The following is a 9,604-nucleotide window of genomic DNA, read 5'->3' on the forward strand; positions in this document are numbered from 1 at the left end:
TTGAATTAAGCCAATGTTGCATCAGTCACTAACTTATCTCGCGTTCTATCTCTTTGACTGAAATTTGTGTCTGAGCTGGTGCAACCAGTAAGGAGAGAATTCCCTTTGAGGAACAATCATAAAAACAATGCCATAGATGGAATTTCCGAGCTTCGGGGGAGATCCTGTAGAATACAAATATTTTATCCTAACCAAGGAAATAAGGAAGCTCCCATTATACTAGTTTTAGCGGGGGTGGTTTTGTGACAGGTTACATTGTTATATGGTCCTTCCTAACTTTCATCCCTGGCTTGCAAGTAATCTCAAGTCAGAAACTAATAAATGCTGTATTAATAAACTACAATAACGCAGCTAGGAGGTGGGAAACAAAAGATGAAAAAAGGGTGAAAGAAAGAACAAAACATATTGAAATGGCAAAGATAAAATGAGTTAAAGGCAAATGGAGTGGGAGAGCAAAGGAAACAAAGTAGAATGCAAGTAATGAAGAAAGGGATGAAAAAGAAGCATGATGGAAAGACTATGCAAGAAACATATAAAATAAGCAAAACAATTGCAAAGGAAGAATGAAGATAATGAATGAAGGGTGGAAAGAAGAAAATAAGTCAGAAAAGTAACAAAAAAACAAATGGAAGAATAGAAAGGAAGAAGACAGAAAATATAATGAAATAACAGAAAATGGGAAATGTGAGATGAAAGGAAGTACAATAGAATGAAAGAGAAAGAAAGAATTAACAATGAAAGGATACAAAGAGAAAACTTGTAAAGAAGGTGCAAAGAAAGGACAATGAGCATTATAAGAATAAAATGAATATAAAGCTAGAAAAATAGTTTGGTTGGAGTAGAGAAGAATGGACAGAATGAAAGAAAGATGGAAAAGAAGAATGAAAGACACAAAATAAAAGAAAGATGATGGAAAGAAAGAAGCATTAAAGGAAAGAAAGAAGATGGAATGCAGAAAAGAATGAATGAGATAAATAAGTCAGTATTAGTAAGTTTGTAATTTAGCGCCAAAGTCACTTAAAATTATGCTGTAATATCCATCATTTTGCACAATTTTCTGCAAGTTTTCTACAGAGGTACAGGTCCCTTAGCACTTCTTAGGAAAGGTTGGGATCTCTCAGTCTCCTCAGAAATGTAGCACTATATATTGTTCAATGTGGGGGGTATTTTAATTTTCTGGCTTCTCCCTTGCTCCTAACCCCAGCATGGCTGCCTCAATGCTTCCACAGACCTCATCTTCACCTAAAACCACCAGTGTTCACACAATTACAATCGCAGATCTGTAGAACACAGGTTGGCGTTGTCGGCATTTGCCACCAGACCTTACACGGAACAGAAGTCTACTTCCTGTAAGCAAATGTCACAACGGGCAAAGTTTACGCTCACCTTTAATTGAAATCCCAGCATAGAACAAATCTCAAATTGGAATCAAGGCTGCAAAACTTTGGAACGCACATCAAACTTGAATATGAAATATTGAATATAATCTAACTTTTCACAAAGCATTGACTGCATCGTCTCCTTAATTTGTAACAGAAATAAATTCAGGAACTGAGATTGTTCTTAGGAGCCCACCACCGGCGCTGCTGAATTTTAGGTTTGCAGAATACTGAGGCTGCCTAGTTTTGGTTCCACCTCATGTCTCTTCTTGGTCTACCCTACATTCCTGTCTCCTTATCTCCTACTGACAGGTCCTTTTTCATCCTTGCTTTCTCCCTTGGTCACTGTTTGCCTATCTTTCTCTGCTTCCTTCCTTTTCCCTTGTCTGGCTCTATCTCTCTTGTTCTGGGGTGAAGACTGATGATAAACAAGCATTAGCAAAGACAGTATGTGCCACCATTGAGAACAATTGGCTGAGCTAGTGTGCTTTATTCATGTCTATGCATACACATGTGGTGACCTTTGCATGCGCATGCATCATTACACAAGTGCATGTGTGTGATCATACATGCACATTTCAAAAATGATGTGAGTGCCTTTTTTATCTACCAATCCTAATCAAATCATGAATAATATTTTTAAAAACTAATGTGAAAGCGCTCTTCTACGTTTATTATGTGAAGAAATGTAAAAAAAAAAAATTAAAAATATGACTGTGGGGTGGGGGCAACTGAGGAGCAGTTAGACTAGGGAAAGCCACAGGGAGTTAATGAGGAAGGGAAAAAAGCAGCATATGAGGGAGAGCAAGAATGAGACCAGTAGAAGCACACAAGAGAATGAGAGCAACACGGAGAGTTGGGGAGAGAGAGGAGCACACAGACAAGAAAGCACAACACGGAGTGCGGGGGAAGCGAACCACATAGATGTGAGAGAACAACATGTAGCATGGGGGAGAAGCATAAGAGGGAGATAACTGGAAAACACAAACACTCCCATGGTTTGCTTAAGCAACAAAAAAAATAGTTCCCTAAAACTGATCAGTGGAAGGACACGAGTAAAGAGGAGATGCTCCATTAGAGGGACAAACACAAGAAGAGGAAGGAAAGCACACTCAAGCCAACAAATAAAATGCAAACTAATGCAAATGCTATACCGGCAACAAATGGTAAGCTATGGACAGACTCTAAATCCACTGTGAGTTCACGATAGGTCTTTTGCAACCGAACACTTTGCGCTGTCTGGCAGGCTGGACCTAAATATATATGCAAGTTACCAAACATTAGTCCCAGTTCTCAGTATAAGCAACCACTGGCACAAACTAAGCAATAACTGCAACTAATCACCTACACCACACAAAAAAAGACCACACTGAATACACGAGTATGTATTAACCTTCATGGACTTAACCACACCTACTCTCTGCACCACAAGTTGGCACACATCTTTGATACTGTTCCATGAGCACAGATAGCTCAGTCATCATCACTGCACAGCTACTGCACAATCCCACCACCAGCTTGCTCGACACTGTACAGACAACATGTCAGGAACTCGCACAGCTTCTTCGCACCGCCTGCTCCGGGTGCAAACACCACTTGATGGTTCTACATCGCCCGAGGGCATGAATTGGAGGACTTCTCCAGACCCTGTGAAAAACACTTGCTCCCACACATATGTTCCAAAAACCAACACCATTCTCGTCCACACAGGAATGCACCTGCCCACTATTGGCAATAAAGCAGTATTAAAATAATGCATCGACAAGTGCATGCACTCATTAGGTCACAGTGCATCTTTTTCATGCAATGCAGAAAAGGATATAAAGGCTATTACTAGGTGTTAGAATGTATGGATGAGGTAGGTTAAGTCTCGAGTTATGTTCAAAGTGGAATTAAAACCAGGAATGTGGATATTGTGAATTTTATAATTCTGCAATAAAAAATACTTTAAAAAAAAAAGTGGAATTCAAACCAGACTAGATGTGACACTCAAATCAAACAGATTCTTGAGAGCTCTAACTAACTACATCGCGTCTCACACCCTCTTTCTTCTCCTTCCTTTCTCATTCCAAGGTCCACTTCACTCATCAAAGTTCAACTTAGGTATACAATTTTTCATTTTTCACACAGAAATCCCAAGTCCTGGTTCACAGAACCAAGACAGGTGATATTTTCCATGTGCGAAGTACAGCTGCAGATATGAGCATTCAGCAAGTACGGTGTAATTTACGCATTCGCAAATTTAGTAGAAGAGGTAGGATGTGGTTGTGTGTGGTTGTTGGTTGGTGGACCCATCTGTAAAAGTGGTGACCGTTCAATGACTCATAGGTTTGTGGCTGTTCGTCGACAATGTGCACAGTTTCCACCATAAAATTAACACCTGTCAAGGGCAGGGATAGGTCAGTTTCAAGGGTAGGATTCGGGAACAACATTCCCATGTCTGGGGAGTGGGGAAGGAGGAAGGGTAATTTCCACATGGAGCAAGAGCAAATGCATGTTTGCATCAGATTCCACCAGTGATATTCTGCACGCATAAACACTGCACATGTGATCAGTGCTGAAGAACTACTACTTTCATAGAGCTTCGGGAGAATTTCCGAAATTCTTTCAGAATTCCACAAAAGTCTAAAATTTGATCCAAACTAGGAGAAATCTCATGCCAGCAAATTCCTCTCCTTGGGAATGGGGCTCAATCCCTTCCTTGTGTCTGCTGTGTTCTTCTCGTTTTGTTTTCTCCCACTTCCCCTCTCATTATCTCTCTCTCTGTATGTTTATGTTTCGTTCTTACTTTTTCTCTAACACTCTTTTTTTGTTTCTTTTCCCTTGTGTTTCTCCAAGTCTGTGTCTCATTTCCTTTTGCCTCTTTCTTTCTTTGTCTGTTTCCTTTCATTCTCTCTCTCTCTGCTTTGAGTCTCTCCCTGGCTTTCTCCCTGTTGATACCCATAATACCACATTATTGGGATGCCTGGTTTCTGTACTCTATTCTTCCATCAGTTATACGGAAATGCATGGCTAGCTCTTTGAGATGCAAATCTGAGGGAATAAACAAAAAGACACAAGACCAGTGTACATATGAATTTAGTTTTACAACTCAGAAGTGCAGACTTTTACCGCATAGCCACTCTGGCATAAGTCCTAACAGCGACAAGTGCGGTGCAAGCTCTACTTCGAGGCACTAGAACATGTTCAAGAACGTAGTTCAACCACTGCTAATTACACGGCCATGGCAGCAGACACACACCCCAAGGTAGAAGTAGCCAGCAGGTTAAATGTGCACCAGCCCTGCCCACAAACACACCTAAAAAAAACCAGCAGAGGGAAGTCTGCTAAAGAAACACCCATTGCCAAAATACGGCCAACGCTGAACCCCCTGGCAGTTCAGTAGGCACAGAAATGGCAGCGGGATTGTTCAAGGGTTGTCTGAGCCGCACAAAAACGAGGTTTAACCAACAGCGAGCTGCCAAAGTCACTGACAGACCCGACCAGAGGGGGCTGCTTCATTCAACAGAGATCGGTCTGCTGTGGCGCTACTGTTCGCCTTAATCACTATGCGCTTTAATATCGAAGCAGAACCTAAAACAAACGCGCAACTCTAGTTTTTACTCAGTTTACACCAATTCATTTGATCGCAGCCTTACACTTCTGGAAACCTGAAAATATGGCTAACATTTCCCTCCAGGAGCCGCGCATCTTGCTTTAAGGGCGCACAACTTTCTGCGCCGGCTCTAGCGAGGAATGCACAAGTTTCCCTGCAAATATTCCTTCCTGTTTGAACAAGTGAGACAATTGAAGCCATATAAAGGCAAGCAAGGCGCTCCCGGCGCTGACAGCCTCTCGCGGGGCGCTTATTCTCCTGCTAAACGTACACACATTTCTTATCGCGCACGCAGAACAGACAGCGCTTTGGAGAAGCAGCGCGCAACGCGCGCAACACCAGGCGCAAGCGCAACGCGCTGTGCAGGAGAGGGGACGGTACCTCCGGCCGGTGTTCCCTGTCAGGCTCGGCTGATCTTCATGAGTGCCTCTGTGCGAGCAGCGAGAAGTGCCGAAAGTTCTCCAGCAGCTGGGCGAGGTCTGTGGGCGCGCACCAATAGGGAGGCGGTGGCGCCCTGCCCTGCCCAGACTGCCCAAGTCCCAGCTGCACCGCCTCCGGCTGGCAGGGCTGGCTCCCTCGCTCCTCTCTCCTGCCCCGGAGACACAGCCGCTCGTGGCTTCTGCGGTGCCCGGGGATGTTTCAAAGACTTGTTATATAAATTCGACGCTGTTTCTACTACATTGGCGACCAAGGATGCGCTTTTTTATGTGACAGAATGTTAGTTAACAAACAGGGCCAAACTGTAAAAAACAACCCTGCTTGCATTATGCGAGCACCATATTCCAGTAAATAACGAGCGAGCCTGACGCACCTTCTGAAGAAAGGTTTCCTCACAAACATTATTTAAATATGCAGTGGGATTTTTTTTTTATTACAGCACTTTTCTTCAAAATGTACTCGGTAAAACATTAGATTTTGGAAGCAATTCTGAAGAGCTTCCAAGATAAAAAAAACAATTAAATATGTAACCAAAGCATGATTTCTCTCGAGCAGCAAACCCACATGTGTTTCCACCAGGAAATTAACGTGCCAGCAAAAACAGTTGTATGTACCTGAGACAAAGGTTTATACAATAGGAAAAATGCATGGCAATTTGGGCGCCGCTGAAACAATGTCCCTTATACATTCTGCAGCTGAAGAAACAACAGAAGGAACCATGGTATGAATAACACGCCTGTGCCCAAAAACTGACCTGCAAAAGTTTGCACCTTGGTTTACACACGCGCAGCAGCGTGTCTGATTTACAGCAGTTATTTAAAGGATTTGGGGGGACCCTGGCAAAAAGTATTTTCTGGCCCCTTCTCGGATTACGTCAATTTTATTACCCATTTTCTATAAATTCAACCCCCTTGATGACAAATAATCTTGATTTATACGTTAAAGGATGAGGTATTAGTGAGAGACTGAGAATATTCACATTTTCACGGGCCCTTGGGAGGTGGGGCCATTGGCAATTGCCCACTTTGCCAATGACTAAGAATATGTTTAATTTAAAGGCCTAAATAGTAGTTTGTATGATTGGTGCAGATTCTTGAATCTGTGCACAGATGCCTTTTCTGAACGTAATGGTAGTGGACATCCGAGTTAGTGCATGAGTGGCAGACAGCAAATATTGAAAACACATAACAGCATTTGTACCGCCATGCAGCTAAGCTGTACTCCCTGCATTCAACTCATTGTTGCAACTGGCACATTCTGGTCAGCTAAGGCGAGGCCCTAGCCAGGCAGAACCTACCACTCCCGTCAGTGGTGAGTGATTACACTCACTGGATAATCTGCGTTCACCCTTGGGTAGCCTGGCTGCTCACATTGGCACAGTACTCTCACACAATAAATACTCTGAGCGTCACAAAAGAGACTTCTCACGTGGTGTATGTAAATAAAGTTTGTATTCAACACACACATTAATCACCACAGCATGAACATCATGTATTTCTGGGCATAAATCACATTCGTAAATATCACTAGCACTGTTCCCTTGAGAGAGCGCAATTTGAATGAAAATTATGTCTGCATCATATATACAAGCCTGTGGCGTAAAGTTGGCTTATGTAACTTAAGGAGTGAGAAAATGTATCTGTATTTACTCTAGAGTGTTTATTAGAATTAGGAAAGCCGTATAGAGAGTGGGCTAATGTAGAAATGTGTGGAAATGCTTAGAAATATTAAATGCGTTAAACAGATTCCATGTTATGTAGCTGCTAAATGAAGAAGGATGTACAATGTAAAATGAAGAAACGTGCAGACCACATGGCACTGTGTAAGAACGAAATATACCATTGTATCTTTCATGTAGCATGGATTCGATATTATTCAATGATTTGCTTACTTATATATGTGTGTTAAAGGCAATATTTTTATAGAAGTGTACTGTATAACTTTAGTGTGGTGTGTTAGCATATTATTTTAAGCTCAAGAAATAAGGGTTCATAGGGTACAGACTACTGCCTATAATTTAGTGGGCTTGTAGAGATAGTGGGATAGCTTTGATCTGCACGTGTGAGCTAAAAGTCAAAAGCCTCGTTAAAATAAATTGCCAATGCTGGTCGAAGTTTTACGGCCTAGTAAGATAAGGGGAGCCTGGAATTTGGGGCCCTGTTTCAAAGTGTCTGTTTGCAGGTGCGAGGGGGGTACCAATCACAAGCTTGATGAATAGAGCTCTGTTAGAGGAGATAGGCTCGGGTCCGGAGGAGTCGACCGGAATGTCATGGGGGTACCAGCACGATGGAGACGGCGCCTGGGAAGCAAGGTCAACTTAACAGACGACTCAAAGAAACAAAACTATGGAAAAAACCAGAAGCAAGACCACGTGAAATGTATACGTGGTGGGCGTCTCAAAGGGGCGTTCCACCCATACTGTGATTTTGTATTAGGGACAGCACCCCGGGGAGGAGGTAGAGCAGATGGCCTGAGGACCCTTAGAGAGTGGATGGGTAGGCAGAAAGGGTACTGCTACGCGACATAGGTTTCCATCTGAGACTAAGAGAGTTTGAGCTTCTTCGGAAGTCCAACTGCTGACACCTTTTTAGGTAAAGAACTTGCTAAGTAGGGATGTCATCTAGCATAGTGTAGGGACAGTTTAACCTGTTTCATTTTCTTTCTGTAAATGACGCTTCAGATTCACCTTGTGTCAATGATATTCAACTTATTGATTTTCGAATTGGTTTTGATTGTTTTCTTCTGTCGATTGAGGTTTCTTAGAGAGTTTATGTTCCTTCTTGTACCTGTATACCTGTTGAACCTTATATTGAGGTGTTTGTATTTGCAACTGATTTTGGTTTTATAATAAACCTTTAAACCTTTCCAGTCGTAAGTGGTTCTTTAGAAGTTGCGTCAGTCTATGGGGATAATCTAATCTATGTGGGTTTGTCTTTTACTCAATGACAGTCAATAATCGATCTAAAAAGGGACTCAGTGGAGAAGTGTGGCTCACTGGTTAGAGGAGGCATACCCTGAAGCAGAGGTCAGACCCGGGACCAGGGTTCAATTCCCGACGCCGCAGGGTCTTGAGCCCAATGGTCCACGGACTCGATAATTCTTGCTTTGGTGCCCACTCTAAGCACTAGTTCACACTATGCAGCTCTGAGCAATAAGCTTGCTTAATCTCCACAACGGCCCCCCGCGGCGGGATGCCTGGCTTTCACCTTGGGGATGCCCAGTACGGGTTATCTCACAGGGAAAAGCCAGGACTGGTTCCCAATGCAAGCGCCGAGATGCCCTAGGGTAAGTCGAGCGCTATATAAGAACACACATACATACATATATAAGAACACACATACATACTCAAGTGAGATAGGTATCAAGGTGATCAGATAATCGATCAAAATCTCATTCCCGCAGTTGGTAGCAGAGAAAGATGGTTGGCTTCTTGAGGAAGGCGACCTAGGTTAGGTCTAGATTACCCCAAGGCCCCTAGTCATCGACGACCAGAAGAAGAGCTACCTGCCGAAGAAGGTGCTGACGGTGCGAGAGAGAAAAAGCAGCAGAGTCGGTCGAGAGTGAGTATAAGGGTCATGCGTTGCCAGATTGCGGTGTTTTGTGTTGTACCTGTGTTGTAATGTCAAGCGGAGTTGAATGCCTGTAGTGTGATTGTGAGACGGTTGTGAGCGCGCGCAACCGGTGAAAATCTTAAGTCCAGAGAAGGGCTTAAGTGGTTCGGGTGTATCGGACATCCAGAGTAATTGTCTACCATTGTGAAGGGGGTCATGAGGTACCATTGATCGCCCGTAGGACCGTGATAGGGGGAACGTAAGAGTGAGTGTATGAGTAACGGACGCTGCTCGGACGTTTACTGTGTGTAAGCAACCTATCAGTTAAGGCGATTGTCTGAACGTCTGTGAGAGACTTCGCCAGTTAAGGTGACAATTACAGTTAGACTGTGGACGTACAGTCAAGAAAAGTGATCGCTTGGTCGGAAGTAGTAATTTTTCGGTGTATGAATGGGACGCATGCAAGATCGGGAGACGAGCTGAGAAAGGAGGGGAACTGCTGCAAAGGGGACGAGTGACGTCAGAGCGAGCCGCGCTGGGATAGGCTGGTTGGTGTAGAGCCGCGCTGGGATAGGCTGGTCAGCGAAGAACCGCGCTGGGATAGGCTGGTCAGCGAGAGCCGCGCAGAGATTGGTGGTTCG

The 9,604-nt window shown here is 43.5% G+C and overlaps 1 protein-coding gene across 39 annotated transcripts in view; it reads right to left on the bottom strand.

Annotated features, from left to right (window-relative positions):
* Nucleotides 1–5,494, bottom strand: part of SYTL2 (synaptotagmin like 2) — a 411,708-nt gene extending 406,214 nt beyond the window's left edge. For all 39 annotated transcript variants that reach the window (XM_086933941.1, XM_086933940.1, XM_086933962.1 and 36 more), the window contains exon 1: nucleotides 5,356–5,494. The gene's annotated coding sequence lies outside the window, so the exon portion shown is untranslated. The remainder of the gene's footprint in view (nucleotides 1–5,355) is intronic.
* Between the last annotated feature and the right edge of the window lie 4,110 nt (nucleotides 5,495–9,604).

This window comes from Lissotriton vulgaris, chromosome 8 (genome assembly GCF_964263255.1).
Source record: "Lissotriton vulgaris chromosome 8, aLisVul1.2, whole genome shotgun sequence".
Taxonomy (NCBI): Eukaryota; Metazoa; Chordata; class Amphibia; order Caudata; family Salamandridae; genus Lissotriton; species Lissotriton vulgaris.